Source organism: Perognathus longimembris, chromosome 17 (genome assembly GCF_023159225.1).
Source record: "Perognathus longimembris pacificus isolate PPM17 chromosome 17, ASM2315922v1, whole genome shotgun sequence".
NCBI classification, from domain to species: Eukaryota; Metazoa; Chordata; class Mammalia; order Rodentia; family Heteromyidae; genus Perognathus; species Perognathus longimembris.
In genome coordinates, this window is record NC_063177.1 from 43,856,735 (window position 1) to 43,877,431 (window position 20,697).

Sequence of the window (20,697 nt, forward strand, 5' to 3'; positions counted from 1 at the left end):
TCTGTGTTTATGAAGAGTGTAAATCAAATTTTACTAATTGAATTCTTAAGCAGGGGGGTGATTAGAAAATCATTGAGTAAAGTGTTTTGTCGGTGTGAAGCATTGCCAGCTGCTGTAGTTGGTGGGTGAAATTATGGCACAATGGTACCACATTTGGTAAAACACTGGCAACTTTGCAAGCTGGGTAGGCTTGTAACTGTATTCCAGGTGTTACGTCTAGGTCCTTCACCTTAAGGGCTATTAACACAGTGTTTCTTATGATCACTTCTTTTTTAGGGAGTTAGGGTAAGTTGAGACAGAGTCTTACTATGTAGTTCTGGCAGGCTTCAAACTCAAAACCTTCCTGCTTCTGCCTCCTGAATGCTAGGATAATAGGCATTTGGCACCACACTTAGATCTTTTATGACTCCTTCTAGTGGTGAATAAAAATTCTCCACTGATCTCTACATTAGCTTAAATTACATTTAGTGTAGTGTGTGTGTGTGTGTGTGTGTGTGAGAGAGAGAGAGAGAGAGAGAGAGAGAGAGAGAGAATGCCCACATTGTGGCTGGGCACTGTTTCTTAGCATTTTCACTCAAGGCTGGTACATTACCACTTGAGCCATATTCTTTTGGCTTTTGGCTGATTATTTGGAGATAAGAATCTCACAGATTTTCTTTTTTCTTTTTTTTGGCCAGTCCTGGGGCTTGGACTCAGGGCCTGAGCACTGTCCCTGGCTTCTCTTTGCTCAAGTCTAGCACTCTGCCACTTGAGCCACAGTACCACTTCTGGCCATTTTCTGTATATGTGGTGCTGGGGAATTGAACCCAGGGCTTCATGTATATGAGGCAAGCACTCTTGCCACTAGGCCATATCCCCAGCCCCCTCACAGATTTTCTTGACCAGGCTGACTTCAAACCCCAACCCTCAGATCTCAGTCTCCCGGTAGCTAGGATTACAGGTGTGAACCACTGGTATCTGGCTAGTGTCATGTCATCTTAAAATGCATAAAGATAAAGCCAGGTACAGATTTCTAATATTTATAGCTCTTATTAATCAAAGACATTTTTTCAGAGTAAATTGAAACAACATTCTGAAGCACATGGCCTTTAAATTGACAATACTAATTTAATGAGATGGATGATGTTATTTTACTGAACTAAATAACGGAATTGTAAACATGGTACCAGTTGCCACAGGGGCATTTTATTTGGTTTTAGAGCTCTTTGGTAGATTGTCAACCCATCTCTCTCTACTTTTCTTTAGTTAAACTATTGGATCGCCTAAATTAATTCAATGGCAGTGTGTCTTTCATAAACTGTGGCTAACTCTACTCTCTCCTCATTTCCAGGGATGGCTGGGGGATGTTATAACATGCCAATTTGATCTCCAACATAAGGCAAACATGAGCAAAATCACAGGGCAGTACTTTGTTATAAAATAGTTGTTTCTTATGGGAGGGAGAGTTGTGGGGGAAGTGGTACTAGGTTTGAACTCAGGGCCTTGTGCTCTAATTGGATTTTTCTCTCAAGGCTGGTTTTGCCACCTTCACTTCTGGCATTTTCCTAGTTAATTAGAGATAAGATTTCTCACTGCTTGTTCTGCCCAGCTTGCTTCCAACTCTATCCTCAGATCTCAGCCTTCTTAGTAGCTAGGATTATAGGCATGAGCCACCAGTGCCTAGCAATCATCTTGTTCTTAGTGGTAGTCCTTAGCCACTTTAAGGGGTCTCTATTGACCCCTTAAAGCACATAGTAGAACCCAGGAACAAAATTTTAACTTAATTTCCATTATTATATCCTCATTTGTAGTAACTCTGTTGGATAGGGTAAGATCTTAGTTCATGGTTTTGATTTTTTTTTAAAAGATTACCATTTTGTAAAATCACCCAGACCTGTGTGAGTAAGGTCTTCATGTAACCTGTCTAGCCCTCTATACCTTTATGTATAAATTGAGGACAATGAAATATAATGCATTTAATCATGTAGCACAAAGCCTGGAGAGCAAGCAGGACCACTTGGCCTCTGTGGTCCTGACAGGTGATGTGCCAGGGAGATGGGGGAGGGGTTGCCCCTCTTAATTTCCATTGGGGCTCTCTCAAAACCACCTTGTCTGTTTTTTGAAATACACAGTTGACTTTTTCTCCACCTTACTTGAAGTGCCAATGAAGGCATCTTTAAACAATGTTGCTATTTTTTTTTATCAGTCTATCACAGGCTAACTAAATTAAAAATAGAGTGTTTCACATGAAAATGTAGCTTGGATTAATTACCTACAATCCAGCCTACTGCATTTCAATCCAATTTCCCATCCCTTTTTCGTGGCACTGGGATTTGAACTCAGAATCCATTGCCCCTCTTGCCCCAGTGATCTGCCAGTGATCTCAAATAACTGTCAGTTAAATTCATAGCCAAGATATTGGTTTCTAGGATGCCTATGCCCTATCTGGTGGTAGTAGAACATGATGAAACAGGCATGTCACACCAGTGTCTCTGCTGCTGTATGGACTTCTATCCTGAAGCCCAATTTACAAGCCTGTTTTGTGCCTGGAATATGCTCTACATCATTTTCCAGAAGTTTCAAGTATGACCTCATCTATAGATAGCCTTTTCTGATCCTTTGCAATACAGTTCATCTCTTCTGCTCCTACCCTCCTCCTGTACCTTACACAAAGTTTTAGCATACCCACTATAACTGTTCACATTTTTTTTTTTGCTTAAGGCTAGCACTCTGCCATTTAAGCCACAGCACCAGTTCTGGCTTTTCTCTCTCTTATATGGTGCTGAGAAATCAAACCCAGGACTTCAGGCATGCTAGGCAAGCACTCTACATTCCTAGCCCTTCACATTTATGCTTATGCTATATTATGAACTGAATTGCGTCTCACCTAAAAGATAGGTTAGAGTCCTAATTCTTAGTACTTCAAAATGTGACCTTCCTTGAAAATAGTCTTTGTAGATGTAATCAGTTAAGATGAAGTCATACCGTAGGAGGGGAGGCCACCTATGGCTGATATCCTTAGAAGACACAGAAACACAGACACCAGAAGCCAGAAAGAGGCACAGAAGGAATCAAATATAGGTACCAAAGGCCCCATGGTCCTGACATACCTTGATTCTAGATTTTTAGCTTTCAGAGCTAAAAATTGAGACAATCAACTTTTGTTTAATTCATCCAGTTTCTGGTACTTGGCTTCAGCAGCTCTAGTAACTAGTGTACCTTTCTAAGCTGTAAACTCCTTGAGTACAAACACTTCATTTGATTTATGTGTTCTGGGCAATTGTTGCAGTGTCCATACCAGTCAGAAGTAGGACCAAACCTTGTGAACAAACACAGAATGTATTCTTTTGCCTTAATCTGGTTGCAACTTGAAAACTGTAGAGAAAAATTACTTCAAATCTATTCAGGGCTGCTACATATGGCTACACAGGCGGGGCACTGCATGGTTCCAGACTTGTGTGATCCGGTGACCTTCAATTACTCATCACTGTATAACTTAATTTACACAAAAAGTCAATAGAACAGTGAACTTCCATGCCATCTGTTAGAATAAAACACTATCATTGTAAGGTTTGGCTCTCATTCACCCTGCCAAGTAGCAGAAGCCATAAATAATTACCCTCTAGATCAGGAGTTGGTAAACTACGACCTTCTGGCTAAATCCAGCCTGCTGCCTATTTTTGTAAAGTCTTATTGGAGCATGGCCATGCTACTCATTTATGTATTGCCTATGGCAGCGTTGGTGCGACAGAGAGACAGTTGACTAGACATGATAGATAGTCATTGGTATCATCTAAAAAACTAAAACGTTGACTGTCTGGCTTCTTAACAGAATGTTTGTTGAACTCTGCCTCAGATAATAAAAATTGCTAGATATTGCCACCTAGAAACTGAAACTATTCATTTGATCATCCTTAGAAAGAGTCTATATTACTACTATTAGTGTAGATGTGCAAGACACAAAATTATGTGTAGAAAATAATTTATTGAGCTGGCTCATGTCTGCAATCCTAGCTTCTCAAGAGCTGAGATCTGAGGATCATGTTTTCAAAGCAGCCCAGTTAGGAAAGTCTGTGAGACTCCAATTAACTACCCAAAAGCTGAAAGTAGGTCTGTGGCTAAAGTTGTAGAGTGCTAGACTTCAGCAAGAAAACTAAGGGACAGCACTCAGGCCCTGAGTTCAAGATCCAGTATCAGAAAAGAAAAAGAACAACAAAAATGGAAACAATGTTTTTTCTTCATAATGAAAGCTAAATGTTAAAAAATAAAGAATATGTCATTTGTATTTATGTGAAGTAAATTCCAGGCAAATAAAGTACATGCAACTTCCAGAATTAGACACCCATCCTCAGGAATCTTTAGACCATATCCAACTACACAAGTTGCAAAGAGTAGAAAACCAAAGAAATGGGTAGAGATCTATTATGAAGCCCAGGAAGACAAATCTATGCAAATGTGTATGCACAAAGTGTTTCTTTCCTTCTTATTCCTTCTGGAAAGTAACAGGTGAAGTCTCAGATGGGTTCTAGGAGGTCCTTGGTGCATTTCGTACCTGTCTGACATGTGTTCTCATCCCTAGTCCTCAACTGAATGAACTAAGGCTGGTCACCTACTCCAAAGGTCAAAGACCTATAGAAATGCCACCTTTGCCTAGTAGAGGTAGACATGGGCTACACCAACTAAATAGTGTCTTGGGGAGTTTAAACTAGACCTACAAGGTGATAGGAAATATATGTATCAATTAGAAAAATGTAGAAACATAGAGTAGTTGTTCCCACAATGATATAGGGTAATTGTTACCTAAGAGGTAGGTAGAAAACCTGGTTACAAAAATAACATTATATCCTGAATCATACCTCCATTTCTGGAGGTTTGACTGTGATACAGGGCAGTATCATTAACCACTACCCCTCTGTTCCATTCTTGATCACTGTTCAAAGTTTCTTTTACATGCTTATATTTGTTTTAGTTTCCTATCTCTTACAGCTGATGTGCTAAAGCTTCAATGTCCCTCAGTTTCCATCTCTATGCCTCATCTCTCATCCTACCCCAGAGAAAACAGAGGTATCAGGCCAGATTCTTCCAGCCATTTATGTCAACCTGGATCATTCTTTTCTTTCCTGCTTTTCCTGTTTCCAACAAGGAGCTAAACCATCTGCTGTCCAAAGCAGATACACCTACCCACACTCCAAATTCCAAGTAGTAGTAGTAGTTTGTTGTTATTGTTGTTGGTATTCCTCCTCTTCCTCCTCCTTCTTCCTTTCTTTCCTCCTTCTATTTCTTTTATAGTGCTGGGGATTGAACCCAAGACCTTAAGCTTACTAAGTAAGTACCCTACCTCGTAAACTATATTCCCAACCATTTTGAGATATGGTCTTAATAACTTTGTCTGGGTTGAACTCAAGACCCTCCTGTCTATGCCTCTTGAGTAGCGAGGATTACAATTGTGTATCATCATACCTAGTTCAAATATCAGGATCTTCTGTCTATTCTGAATGCCATCCCTGTCTCCATGCAACCATGTGCTCTCATTTGTATATTTGCTATTTCCCCTTTGCCCATAGTTTCTTTCCCCAAGCATATATATGTTCACGTTTCTCTTCTTTAAAACACACAGGAAAAACACCCCTCTTGAACCTTCATAACCTACTATCAAATTTACTCATGTTAAGTTGACATTTAAAAGGTATTGGAAAGTCTGGTCAATATGGAGACCTAAATGGTTTCAAAGCGCTCTGTTCCTAAGTCCAAACACATAGAAATGTTACTTTAAAAATGACCCATTGGGGGTTTTTCTCTCCATAAGTAAATAATTGATCTGAAATTAAGTAAGAAGTTTCTCTAGGTCCTAGAGATAAAGGGAGGTCTGAGAATCATGATGGTGGGAGGAGAAAAAAGTGATTGACAGCTGGGCTGCTAGAACCTGAAACAGGCCTTCAGAGATGGGAGCTGGTGTTCTGGTGGCAATGTAAAGAGCAGAGTATAGCAGCTTTCAGGACTCATGGTGAAGGTGGAGGGGCCTCATCTACCAAATCGCAGGGTCTACATCAACCCCAAATCACCACGGTCTATTCCATTTGTAAAATTAGCCCTATAAAAGTTCCTCTTACCAAGCTCTGAAAGGTTTAGCAGAGCTAGATATTTACCCAAGGCAATGTATGAAAGAAAACATCTGCCTCTGAGAAAACAGAACCTAAGGCCAGGCTACCCATGGAGTGTTGGGCCTGAATTCATACCTCCGTGTGGTTCTAATCCTAGCTGAGGCTTTAACACGAGAATTGGTTCAGATCCAATGACACCTATAAGGTTTCCACAGAATAAAAACTGCCTTGAAGGACACATGGACTTATCCTTATTGGATAAAGATGAGCTCATAGTAAAGATGTGTAAACCTAGGCAAGAAAATAAATCATCTTAAGAGCCAACGAAAAAAGAAACATAATTCACGCTGAAAAAAAAAAAGAGTCAACAGAGCAGTTCACAAGAATTTTGTACTTCCATGACTAGAAATAACAACCCAATATGAAAGAGACTTTACACATACATTTAAGATCCATTGGGCAACAAAGACGCAGAGAAAAGAAGAGCAGATGGATTTGGGAAAAAAAATTCTAGAAATGAAAAATGTAGTTTTTGAAAATGACAATTCAGTGGAAATGTTGAATAGTTATCTTGTCCCATGTAGTTAGAAAATTCTTGTGTTATCTAGAATATACAATTCAATAAGAGATAAAGGAGAATGAGAGAACTGAGATGCACCTATAGAGTTCCCAAATAAGAGCTATTTTTCTGTTCTCCTCCTAGATATTTGGGGTAATTATACTTCCTCACACCAACTGGAAGTCCAGTGTGGTCACATGATTTACTGTAGCTAATGCATGTGAGTAGAAATGATATGTATCTCTTCCAGGAAGATGATTTAAGATCAATGCATAGTTCATCATGCTCTTTAGTTTGTTCCACTTCTGCTAAGGCAACCAGCAACATTTTACATCATGATTGTTCTATAACTCAGTCTCAGAATACACACAATACAGAGCAGGGACTACCAACCAACCCTAATGGAGCAGGTATAAGGAATAAATCTTAAACTGTTGTATTAAGCTGAAGAGATACCCGAATTGTTTGTTGTGCAGTATAACATATCCTATTTGACCAATTCAAAAGAAAAATAATAACGTAGCAAGCAGAGACAGAGATCATTCAAAGAACTAATGAATAAACATTTCCCAGAATAAAAATCAGATATGAATCATTTTAATAGAAAATATGAAGTCCTTAGCAAGACAAATAGAAATAAATACAAACACTTATAATAAGTTTTTTGAAACGTAAAAGCAATACTTCTGGGCCTATAATCCCAGCCACTCAGGTTTTCCCTGATCCTATATCACTGATGTGCCATGTATGCCTTACTCTATTTTGTACTGATAAATCTCATAAAAGTAACATGAAATGGGCCAGATGCCAATGATGTATGTCTTCATTCCAGCTCATGGGAGGCAGAGATTGGTAAGATCATGGTTTAAGGCCAGCCCCAAGCAAAAAGTTCTTGAGACCCCATCTTAATCAATAGTTAGGCATGGTGGCTCATACTCATCATTCCAGCTACACAAAAGGTGGAGATGGGGATGATTATGGTTCTAGGCCAGTGTAAGCAATAACAGTTTGCAAGATCCCATATCAGCAGAAAATACAGGGCATGGCGGTACAACCTTGTTATCCCTGCTATGGCAGAGAGCATATACATGAGGATTATGGTCCAATCAGGCCTGGAGGAAAAGCAAGAACCTATCTAAAAAAATAAACAGAGCAAAGAGGGCTACAGGTGTAGCTAAAGGGTGTGCCTACCTACCAAAAAAAGGAGCCTGGAGTTCACATTATAGTACTGCCAAAAAGAAGAAGAAGAAAGAGGAGGAGGAGGAGGAGGAGGTGGAGGAGGAGGAGGAGGAGGAGGAGGAGGAGGAGGAGGAGGAGGAGGAGGAGGAGGAGGAGGAGGAGGAGGAGGAGGCACTGTGAAAGCATACTTCATCACAAAGCAGGGCTGAGTTTATGGCAGCCTATATGACAGTGCAAAGTATTAAATATATACCTGCATCTTAACTCAAAGAACATCAACCTTTTCTGCTCTTAATGGGTCCACAGCAAGTCATTTGCATAACTTGCTCATCTACCTTTGACCACACAGCACAATCCCTGCCCCTCATGGTTTATTATTTACTCAGTGGGACAGAAATGTTTCTTCTGTCTTACACAAAGGACCACTCAGTCACTCTCCACTAAGTGTGTTCCTGTATTTTCTCCTCATCCATATGGCTACACCCCTGAAAAAGAAGTGTTTTGACCCCTTGATCACACTTCATTTCATTCATGAGAAAACCTCAGCTCAGAGAGACTAAGATTCACCTAAGATCACATAGCTGACAAATGCCTGAGCGGGGATTTGATGTTAGACAGGAATTGATGGTGTTAGGAGTTGAATTGTGTTTTCCTTCAAAAAGCTATCTTTTGTTTTTGTTTTTTTTTTTGGCCAGTCCTGGGCCTTGGACTCAGGGCCTGAGCACTGTCCCTGGCTTCTTCCCACTCAAGGCTAGCACTCTGCCACTTGAGTCACAGCGCCACTTCTGGCCGTTTTCTGTATATGTGGTGCTGGGGAATCGAACCTAGGGCCTCGTGTATCCGAGGCAGGCACTCTTGCCACTAGGCTATATCCCCAGCCCTCAAAAAGCTATCTTGAGGTCTTAACCCTCTGGTACCACCAAATATAACCTTTATTTGGAAATAGAGTAGTGATAGATGCAATTAATTAAGATGAGGTCATACTAAATCAGGTTGGGCCCCCTTAATCTAATATGAACGGTGTCTGTAAAAAAAGAATACCAGGTGAAGAGACAATAAGTGTCAAGTAGTAATGGAGGATTAGAAGCCATTTAGAATCCAAGAAACACCAAGCGTTGCAGGCAAAAACACAAGAAGCTGGGATAAAGCAAAGATGGCGTCTCTAACTAGCTTTTGGAGGGGATATGATTTTGGACTTCAGTCTTTGGAACTGTAGGACAATATCTGTCGATTGTGATACTTTGTCATGACAGTCCTACGCCATGAGCATGGATGGCAAAGCTATCTTTCTCTAAGCCACACCATATTGGATACTTGAGACAGGGTTGGCTTATATGACAGAAGCAAGCAAAGAATGTCTGCTTAGAGGTCCTGGAGAATTTTTTTCTGCTCATCTGCAATCCCCCAAATAGAGCCAGCAGTATCTATTTTATCCACAGCATGATATCCATGAATGTGAAGAAGTAAGTTTCCTAGTGTGATTCCATGCAAGTTAGTTTACTTGAAAGAGTACACCAGAGAAAATTAAGTGCTCCCCCTGGGTACCTCCCCAACTTACATTTAATAGTGCCTCCTGCCCAACCCCCAAATTCAGTGTGGTACTTAAGGACTTTCTTATCTAAATCCAAGATTTCTTTTTCTATCCTCTACTCTCTATTCCCCCAAACTACCATTATTTCTTTTTCTTCAGCTTACTCCGGCTCTGTCTGAAATCTGGCAGTGGCATTTCTTTTATCCCACTACAAGTAAACAAGAGTACCAAAATATCTAATCCTCGTTCTACCTCTTAAAGTCACATACATTTCTTTGAATAATGTTTCCACTCTCCCTGGTGCTGCTGTTAAGGCAGGGGGTAAGAATAGGCGAGGCAGAGGGATAGGGTCCATGTAGCAAGGAGAGAGTAAAATGGAACACAGGAGAGTTATGGACAACCCAGGTCCATTGGCCTTTCCTCCTTGAGGCAACGTGCTGATGCCTTTGACTCGTGGGAAACAAGCATTCCTTAATGTTTCTTTGCCTTCTGCTCAGAATCTCTAGTATACTGATTTTTAGTAGTGAAAAAAATATTTTGATTTAAGCCATATGGCCGTTTTTCTCCCTACACTAGAGCTGTAGAAAACTCACAGGGGCAGGTGTGGAAGGCAGTGGCAGCAGGGTGGGTGGGTCCATAGGGCCTGCGTGTCTATAGCTTGTGCAGTTCTGTAGCTATGGCAACCATGTTCAATGCAACTTACTTAGCATCATAACATGGCCCTAGAGCTGCCCCTGGATCCTCAACTATCCCTGTTCAATGCCCTATCTGTGCTCTGTTTCCTGGCTACCATACTACCATAGCTCTGGGGTGTGTGTGTGTTGTGTTTAAGTACTGTTTCTGTCTGTCCTGCTTGCTGGCACTACACCTTGTCATCTGATAGAAAGATTAGATAGTAAAACCAGAAACAGTTTTCTTATGGATATTGTTAATTGCTCACAATTATCTGTACTCAAACACATTGAGTTTAAAAAAAGATTCTTAAGACCGTGGTCTGGATAAACTGACCACTTGAGACTTTTTTTTTTTTTTTTTTGCAAGTTCAAAAGGTCTTTGCTGTCACTGTTGGAGCTCATTAGCTATAAATTGACTGCCTTCCCTGTCTCCCTCTATCACCCCCTCTCCTTCATGAAAACTCTTACAATTTCCAGACTACAAGAGCAGTAAAATGTATTGCAATATAGCAAATATATTATATCCTATGAAACTTGCGCACAAGTAATTTATGCACATGTACTCTATAAAAGAGAACTTCATTGTGCTAATTCTGAGAATACTGACACAATTGGTTTCTTTTATTTATTGTTAAAAATAATCCCCAAATCCTCAGAAATATTTTGCTGTAATTAAATCTAAAATGTTCCTTAAAAAATTCATGTGAGTTGGTAATTTACTATGTTCATATTTTAGTTTCCCTAAATTTGGCCATTAGTTGTGGCATCATAAACAGCTAAGATTTAAAGCCCTCAATCTTCCCAGGCCCAAATAGAAGCAAGATGTCAACACCCATAAATTACGAGCAGCCTCCCAAAGGGACTGTACTATAAAATACACTTGTAATTGAATTAACTTGGGAGAGGATTCTGGGAAGATGACAGCATCAGCAGCATAGTTGTCATTCTTCTTCAATCCTTGCACAAGAACAGAGAGAACAATGGCATAGTAAAATCCAAACTCCATAAACAACACAACTGTGTTTTAGTCTGTGTGCTGTGGTGGTGACTGAATACCACAGGCTGAGTGCTTTATAAAGAACAGAGGTTCATTTAGCCTATGGCTTTGGAGGCTGGAAAGTTCAAGAGCATAGCCCTGTCATCTGGTGGAGACCTTCTGGTATCACATACTGAGACAAAGTATGCTAGCTCATGTCTCTCTCTTCCTTTTCTTACAAAGCTACATAGGACCTCACAAGATCCCACTCTCATGAATGCCCAAGGCCCCACCTCCAAATGCCACTAACAATGTAACTTGACAGGTTAAGTTTCCAACAAAGGGTTTCCAGAGGACTTGCCCAAGCCATAGCAAGGTAGCAAGGTATTTCTATAAATGTTAAAATACGTGTGGGCAGGGAGAAACTACGAACAGCCAAAGACCTGCATGGTATCAGTGTTTGCCAGGGAGAAAGGATAAAGAAGCTGTATCTGGTGGAACAAGAGGACAGGAGGACCTTATTAGAAAGAAGGTAGACCAATCTGAGCGCAGTAACTGAAGTAGGTAAGGTGTTTTGCCCAATAGAAAAAAAGTCTGAAGAACCTGGAGCAGCCTAGCTCCCATGAACCTTCAAACCCAAACTGCCAGGGTCTCTCTGTAGCAAGAGAAATTGTTTGGAGTGAAGGAAAGAATGAATAGCATGTGGGCAAAAGACAAAGGAAAGAAAAGCTCCATACTGAAACAGTGAAATATCCCAAAGCAAGCTGTCTTATTTTTAATATAATCTGAAATCAAGAGAGAGGGTTCTATGAAGAATTGAATTTCCTGAATGCCATTTTATAACAAAAGTTCAGGAAAACTAAATTCACATAAAAGAAAAAGGAGAAAAAAATCAAGGTCACATGGTTTTTATTTATTTTTATTTTTAAAAAGAGGAACAAAGAGCTGAATAACATTCCCACAGGCAATGAGATCAACCCAGAAAAAAATATCCACAAAGCAGATCAGAACTGTAACCTATTATTTTAAATGAGATAAAAAGACATTAAGAAAATAATATGCAGTACAAAATAATGGAAATAAGAATTAGGAGCTTAGAAATGAAGAGACAGAACTCAGGAAATAATTAGAAATAAAGCAAAAATAATTTAAGAAATGAAGAAGCCAGAAAGAAAATAAGAGGAAAATAAATCCAACGGCCCTGCCTAAAGAAGAAAAGGTACAAAAAGAGGAAAGGAGGTGTTTTTTTTTTTTAAAGTTTTTTAATTTAGAGACAATAACTTAAAATGACAAAAACCAAAGAGTGACAAATAAGATCCAAAATGCAGAAAACAGATTTGAATTGGAGCTATCAATAGAAGCTGCAGAGGTATCTTATCTTTAAATGTGTATGTGTATGCATTTTCTCTTCCTGTACATTGAAAATACTGCACATTTTGTACACTGAAACTGACAAAGCACTGAAGAGTAATACCCAATCTTGAAGCAGTGATCATCTCGAGAAGGTACAATTGGACCTCAACCTGCCATTTCTCCCTAAAGGAAATCAGAGTGTCATGTGGTAGAACGATGATTTTGGGTCCAACATAGGAAATGTATAAAATGAATGTGTTGTTCAACTACATAGGTAGTAAGGAAATTACCAAACAGACCACCAGAATTTTGTCAGAAGTACAGAGGGGGCCACTGGCTAACCATGGGACCATCTGATTGTCTATAAATAATTACTATAATACCAATAAGTTAAAAGCTATCAAATATGTTTGAACTCATGAGTTCAGAATGAGATTTCCAAGAAAAGAAAGTGATAAGGAACAAATACCCTCCCCACCCCCACCCTTGTAATAGGTGTTGAACTGAGGGCCTTAAGCACACTACAATTTGAGCCATATCCATAATTTTGTTTTAGCTTGTTTTTTATATAGAGTCTCACACTAACTTTGCCAAGACTGACTCTGAACCTCAATCCCCCTGTTTCTACCTATAGACAACAGATTGCAAGCATGAGCCACAATGCTCGGCTTTAATTAATTATCTTGAAGTCTGGTAAATAAAGGGGTGGGGATACCACACATATATCCTGCCTTTCTTTTTTTTTTAAAGTTTTTATTATAAAACTGATGTACAGAGAGGTTACAGTTTCATATGTTAGGCATTGGCTGCCTTTCTTATATGAAAGGTGTCAGTAGGTAATCAAATAATAGAGATAATGAGAAGTGTCTCTTTCTAACAGTTTTTCAACCAAAAAAATGAAAAGAACTCAGAATGTCAGCATTTTGTAACCTCAAATTGAAAGATATAACTATTAAACATCCACAACTGCTAATGTGAAAAGATAAATAATTAGACATACATCAAAAGCTTTGTGCTATTCTTGTCAGACACCAATCCCTTCAAGGTACCAGCATGAGAGATACCAAATACCATGTAACACCTGTAGTTTTGGTAGACATTTTGGAAAGGGATAGAATCAATCTTTGGATCCAGCAGTCAAATTTTAGGAAATGTAGAGGACAGAGAAACAAGCCAAACCTCAGTATGTGCAGTCAATAAATTGAGCTTGTTAAGTTGTAAGGAAAAGAAAAAAAAATAGAGGAGAACTTATAAATAAATTAAAATAGGACTGCAATACCGATAGATAGATAGATAGATTTTTTTAGACAAAGTCTCCTCTAGTTTACACTGACCTTGAGCTCAAGATCCATCTGCTTCAGCTTCCTAAGTATTAGAATTGTAGTCATATGCCACCAGAGCCAGCTTTAGAACTTCTTTTGAAAAGACACAATTATAATGTCCAGGGATGCACATCTGAATGATACAAATCATCAATGTACAAGAAGGTGATTACTGCCAGGATAATAGTTACTTAAGGCAGGAGGAAGGGACCTATGATTCCAGTAGGACAAATAGAAGAGGAGTTTAGAGTTTCATTTCTTAGTGTCAGAGGTGTGGCTCAGTTGGTAGAGTGCTAGCCAATGAACGGAAGAATCAGGTACTGAGTCTGAGTCATGGTCTTGGACCTTTAAAAAAAAGCATAGAGTTTCATTTCTCATTTGTTCCTTCTTTATTTTTCTCTGGGACTGTCCATGCTAAGCACCTACTATTCTACCACTGTGCTTCACCCCTACCCTTGAAATTCCATACTTTTATCTGAATGGTATTTCAAGGATATTTGCCTTATATTCATTTAACTATACATTTTATACTTCTATGTATTTGCTTTGCTTCATACTGGAAAGTTTTTTTAAAAAAGATTCAAGCTTTCATTATTTTATTCACATTTTCACAATTTATAAGCAAACAATAATCTTTTGATGTACAATTCTGAATCTCCACAAGCATAGTACTGTTCTCCTGTTACAACCAAGGCACAGAGTGGTTCCATCTCCCAAAATATTTTTTATGTTCCTTTGTAGTCAACTCCCCCACCCTACCCAAAATCCCAGCAAGCACTCACTATACCATTTTCTGTTCCTGTACTTTCGCTTTTCTGGACTATCACACAAATTGAACCACACAGTATGTAGCCTTTTAAGCTTGATTTCTGCAACTTAGCATCATGCTTTGAGAGTCATCTACACATTCCTTTTTATTACAGAGTAGTATTCTTTGTATAGATTCACCACAGTTGTTTGTCCATTTACCCGAAGGACCTTTAAGTTGTTTCTAAAGGTTTTTTTTTTTTTCAATAATGAAAACTTCCATAAATATTTTTGTACAGGCATTTTCTGTGTGAAAATAAGATTTCATTTTTCTTAAATAAATACCTAGGAATGGAATTGCTGGCTCATAGGTCAGGAGTATGTGTTACTTTGTAAGAAACTGTTAGTCTACATTCCAAAGTGGTCAGACCATTTTGCATTCTAACAGGCAATGTATGCGAGCTTTGCTTGCTTGCTTCTTCTCTAACACATAGTAGTATCATTGTGTGTGTGTGTGTGTGTGTGTGTGTGTGTGTGTGTGTGTGTGTGTGTGTGTAATGTGCCAAAACTGGGGCTTGAACTTAAAGCCTTGCATTCTCGTGTAGCTTTTTCACTCAAGGCTGGTGCTCTATCACTTGTGCCACACTTCTACTTCCAGTTTTCTGTCTCATAGACTTTTTCAGTCTCATAGACTTTTCTTCCTGGGATAGCTTTGAACCATGATTCCTCAATCTTAGCCTGCTGAGTCGCTAGGATTATAGGCATGATCCAACAGCACTCAAGTATCATCATTATTAAGGGTATTCGAATAGATATGTAGTGGTATGCTATTATAATTTTAATTTGCACTACTTGATGAGAAGGCATGATCACTTGTTATCTCTATACCTTCTTTGGTAAAGTGTCTACTTAAACATTTGCCTATTTTTGTGTATGTACCAGTCCTGGGGCATGAACTGGCCTGAGCTTTTTGTTTGATAGTGCTCCACCAGTTGAGCCATAGCTCTACTTTTTGGCTTTTTTTCTTTCTTTCTTTTTCCTTTTCCACTTTTTGGTAGTTTATTGGAGATTTTCAAAGTCTGCCCAGGCTGTCTTTGAACCATAATCATCAGATCTCAGCCTCCTGAAGAGCAGGATTATAGGTGTGAACCACCGACACCCCCCTGTTTGCCTATTTTTGAAGCAAATTTTGGTTTCTCTTACTGTTAAGTTTTTAGAGTTCTTTATCCCTTTCTCCACGAGATTATTTCTGTACATTTGTCAAAAGTCAGCTGAACACATGCGTATAGGTCTATTTCTAGACTTGTAATTTTGTTCAATTGATCTACTTGTCTATCCTTTCACTAATACAATACTGTTAAGTATTGTAGCTTTATATTAGATATTCAGAGCAGGCAGTATAAGTAGTCCATTTTTTTTTTCAAAACTGGACTATGTCAGCTATTCTAGTTTCTTTATCTTTCTATCCAAATTTTAGAAGTAGCTTGTCAACATATAAAAATGGAACTTTAAAACTAAGGGGACTAACTTTTTAATACTCCAAATTCACAGTTTCACTTCCAGTGAAACTATGGTTATGACTAACTCTTTTGTTGAGAACAGCTATGAGAACCCATTTAGAGCACAAATCTACCAGGCTTTGGTTTTTGTTTTTGTTTTTTAAAGACATTAGAGAGCAATAAAGGCAGCCAGAACTATAGGATCATAGAATTTTCAAGAAGAGGGGGCAGAGGAGTGAGCCTGACTTTGTAATGGCACATACCTTTAGGCATTCAACAAACACACGTTAATGGATAGACACCAAGAAAATAGAAAAGTAGCTACAAAGAGGAAAACAAACTAAGCCAGAAACTTTACAACTTGGGGGGTGGGGGGAGGAAGTCTGGGCATTAGGGAAAGCGGGAGAAAGTGAGGGAGGGGATAACAGTGTTCGATCAGAATTGTACTCATTTCCTTACTTATGTAATCGTAACCCTTCTGTATACCACCTTTACAGTAAAACTTTTTTTTTTTTTTTTTTAAATGGAGCCAGAGCTGGGGATATAGCCTAGTGGCAAGAGTGCTCGCCTTGTATACATGAAGCCCTGGGTTCGATTCCCCAGCACCACATATACAGAAAATGGCCAGAAGTGGCGCTGTGGCTCAAGTGGCAGAGTGCTAGCCTTGAGCAAAAGGAAGCCAGAGACAGTGCTCAGCCCCTGAGTCCAAGGCCCAAGACTGGCCAAAAAAAAATGGAGCCAGAGATATCAGAGTGATTTAATCATTAGAAAAGAGGATTTGGAGTTCAGACCTATCAAGGAAGAACTCAGGTAAATAAATAAGTTTACAAATGGAGATTCCTGAAAGGGTTATGCCTCAGAATTAAGAGCAAGCTAGCTGTACCTAGATAAAAGATGATGTACCTGAAGTCTGTGTCACTGACAAAAGGGGGGAAAAAAGGAACTCAATAATGCCAGGAAGTGACTGAAAATTAAGAGACTAAAAAGATCATGAAAATAAATCGACAAATGACAAATACCTTAACTTTTTAGCTTCACTTAAAAAATAATATTTTGTTTATTCAGCAAATGTTGATACCACACTTATCCTGTACCTACCAGACTCTGCTGCTAAAAATTTGAAAGTCATAAATAATAGTAAGTCAAATAATTTGTCAATAATAATAAATCAAATAATTTGAACAATCTGTTTGAATATAATAAGATAAAATGTACTTTCTCAGGTTTCCTTGTTATGTTAGTTATTATTCTTGACCTGTAGCAAGAAAAATCAAGTCTTTGTTGAAAGTCTGTCTTCTTTTGGCTTTGATGTTATGTATTGTTGTTAGCTACAGATTTTCACAGTAGCTATAGCTAACATGTTTAAAAAATAAATGGAAAGATGGAGGATTTCATTAGAGAATTGAGACAATTAAAAATTATGAATTCGGGCTGGGGATATGGCCTAGTGGCAAGAGCGCTTGCCTCGTATACTTGAAGCCCTGGGTTCGATTCCCCAGCACCACATATACAGAAAATGGCCAGGAGTGGCGCTGTGACTCAAGTGGCAGAGTGCTAGCCTTGAGCAAAAAGAAGCCAGGGACAGTGCTCAGGCCCTGAGTCCAAGGCCCAGGACTGGCAAAAAAAAAAAAAAAAAATTATGAATTCTAGGAAGGAAAAATATATCAACCGAAGCCCATCAGAAGATATTAATGAACTAGAACAATAGAAAAATGTCTAGATTGAAACAGTGGGAAAGTAGATTATAGAGGAAAGAGTGTAAGAGCCATATGAGACTTAATGAAGATCTTATATGGTTGTTGGTGGGGACCTAGAAAGAGTGGAGACAAGGAATTTGTCCAGAGAAGTCATATTTGTGATTTTGGTACACTGGATATTATATATATGCTTATCTGAACTAGGGAAGGGGAAAAATGAGGGAGGGTATAACAAAGAAGACAAGAAATGTACTCACTACCTTATTATGTAACTGTACCCCCTCTGTACATCACCTTGTCAATAAAATTTAATTTAAAAAAAAGAGAAGCCATATTTGATGAGACACTGTCCAAGAATTTCCCCAAGCTAACAGAAATCATTAAGTCACAAATTCAAGTAGCTCCTTGAAATCCGACATGAAATAAATTAGAAGAAAACTACCTCTAGTCAAACAACTGAAAATGAGATGGAATATTAAAAAAATTAAATTAGCCAGAATTTTTAAAGAAAGGTACATTATCCTTACATAACCAACTGTAAAGATTGACAGCTAACTTTTTCAACATAATTGATGGAAACCAGAAGGTAATGGGGCATCTTTAAATTGTGTAAAACATGTAGCAAAAATGAAAGTGCAATAGAGAAGAATTCTATACCTTCAAAAACAAAGGCAAACCAGAAACATTTTCACAAAAATGAATCCTAGAGTATTTATTGTCAGCCAATACACACTAAAAGATGCAATTAATAAATTCTTCAGATGCAAATAAAAAGAATAGTCACTGGAAGACAGACAAGAAATTCAGGAAGGAATGAGTACCAGAAAAGTGACATCCAAATTAAAATTGGTTGTTTGAAACAACAATATTGATATAGTATTTAAAGGACTCTGTGTATTCTTTCATACAGCTGGACTGAATAGCACCCCAACACAGCATGTGCATTCTTCTTTCTCCACCCTTGGCCTGTCTGTTCACCAGCATTTACGGTGAATTGACATCATAATCCCTACAGGAATAGTTCACTGATCACTACTTTATTTATGTCTCTTCTCCTACCCCTCTCAGAACTATATGGTCTGGGTCACTGTTTGGAACTTGAACTGAAACAAATTTTATTCTCTTTTCTGTTTTTATTTCACTTTGTGCATCTTTGTTTCTCAGGCTATAAATCCAATATCTTTTTAGTACATCCCATAAGTTATCTATGTAGTATATATTCAACAAATTATTTATCAAATAATTAAATTGTGATTCTAGCTACTCTGGAGGTGAAGATCTGAGGATCAAGGTTTGAAGTCAGCCTAGGCAAAGAGGTCTATGAGACTTTTTTCTCCAATTAACTAGCAAAAAGCTGGGAGTAGAAATGTGGCTCAAGTGGTAGTGTACCAGCCAGAGCCAAGTGAGAGGACAAGGATCTGAGGCCAAGCCCCAGTACCAGCACAACACACACACACACACACCACAGAGAGATTACATTTTCTAAAGAATGAATTGGTAATGAATGGCTGACCTTATTGTTTCCTAGGACAGAATCTTCCAACCATTAGCTAATAAATTGTTATCCTGAGATTTGATAAAGACAGCTACTACAAATATAGACAAGAAAAGCTTTAATAGGTTTTGAGTTGACAGAGCCATGGGGGACAGATTGGATGTTCCCATATCATTTTTAACCTTTTGAAATTCATCTGATACTTGTTTAATAAAATCTTTCTTGGTATCACCATCAAATGTATAGAGCTGGTCAAAGTTTATCCACAGGTATGACATTTATGTCATTCTGATGTGAGTCACTGTACTATTCTTGGATGCTAAAGAAATAGAAGGCACAGCCTTTGAGCTCTCCAGAGAATGTAAAATCTAATTGGAGCCAAACACACATATACATACAAGAACCTGAGATGAATGAAATCCAAAGAAACTTTTTAGAACCAATAAGAAAATATAGCACAGTATATGCTACAGCTGCAAATAGATAAGGACTCTGAAAAATCATACTTGAGATGGGGCTATCATTAAAAGCATTTTTTATTTCTTTTTAAAAAAACAAAGCCTTGTTATACAGCACAGGCTAGACATTAACTTTAAATTATCATGCCTCAGTCTCTCAAGTGCTGTGATTACAATAGACATACTCTTCCATGCTCAGATTAGGGAAGGCATCTCAGAACAAGTAAGATCTGGTTTTGAAGGTGTACAACCTTCAAATATGTGCAAAAGAAGATTTTCTAAGTAGGGAAAAGTACACACAAAACACAGAGGTAATGGTAAGTCATATTCAAGTAACTATAAACAGGAATCAAAGTGTTGTATATTGCTAGAGACATTTGATAGAAGATAACAAATACATTTAATTTTGAAGTAATGTGAAATTCTCTTTTCAGTAGAAATAACCTTTACTGTCAATGACCCAGTCAGACTCTTTAGTTGATATAATGATGATCCTAGCTTCCTAGGCTATTATTTGCAATAATTTCTGCCATATGAGTGTAATGGGAAAAACACATTGCAAAGTGAATTACTTTTGAAATGTATTGCATGCTGACATTTGGGAAATTAGATCCTGAATACAATGCAACTTGATTATTGGAGGTGCCTTCCCACCATGAAAAAATAAATTCAGTCCAACAATCCAAAAAGAAATATCTGCATGCTAAATCAATTTAAAGTTCTGTTTTTGTGGCCTGGTTCTGCCCCAAACTTTTGATCTCTATTCAAATAAATAACTATGGATAGGACATATTTCTTGCTTAAGTAATCTACATGGATCTGAGAAGATCTGAAAGGCCCTCATTCAAATACATTCAGTCCATTTGTGAGTCCATTCTCTTATGTAAAGATGCCCCTACTCAACTGGCTTCCATTACACTTTTTGGGGAAAAAAACACAATCATACTTTTATGAAGAACAAATAAATGAGTCTTCAGCATCCTACTCAATAGATTCCTCTGGCACCATCAGTCCATCTCATTATATATTTGCTTCAGTTTCTCCTTGTTTTGCATAAAAATTTCTGTTGCACCCTGGGGCTGAGCAATGGTAAATTTAGTAGTCCTGACTTCAGAAACACAAGTCAG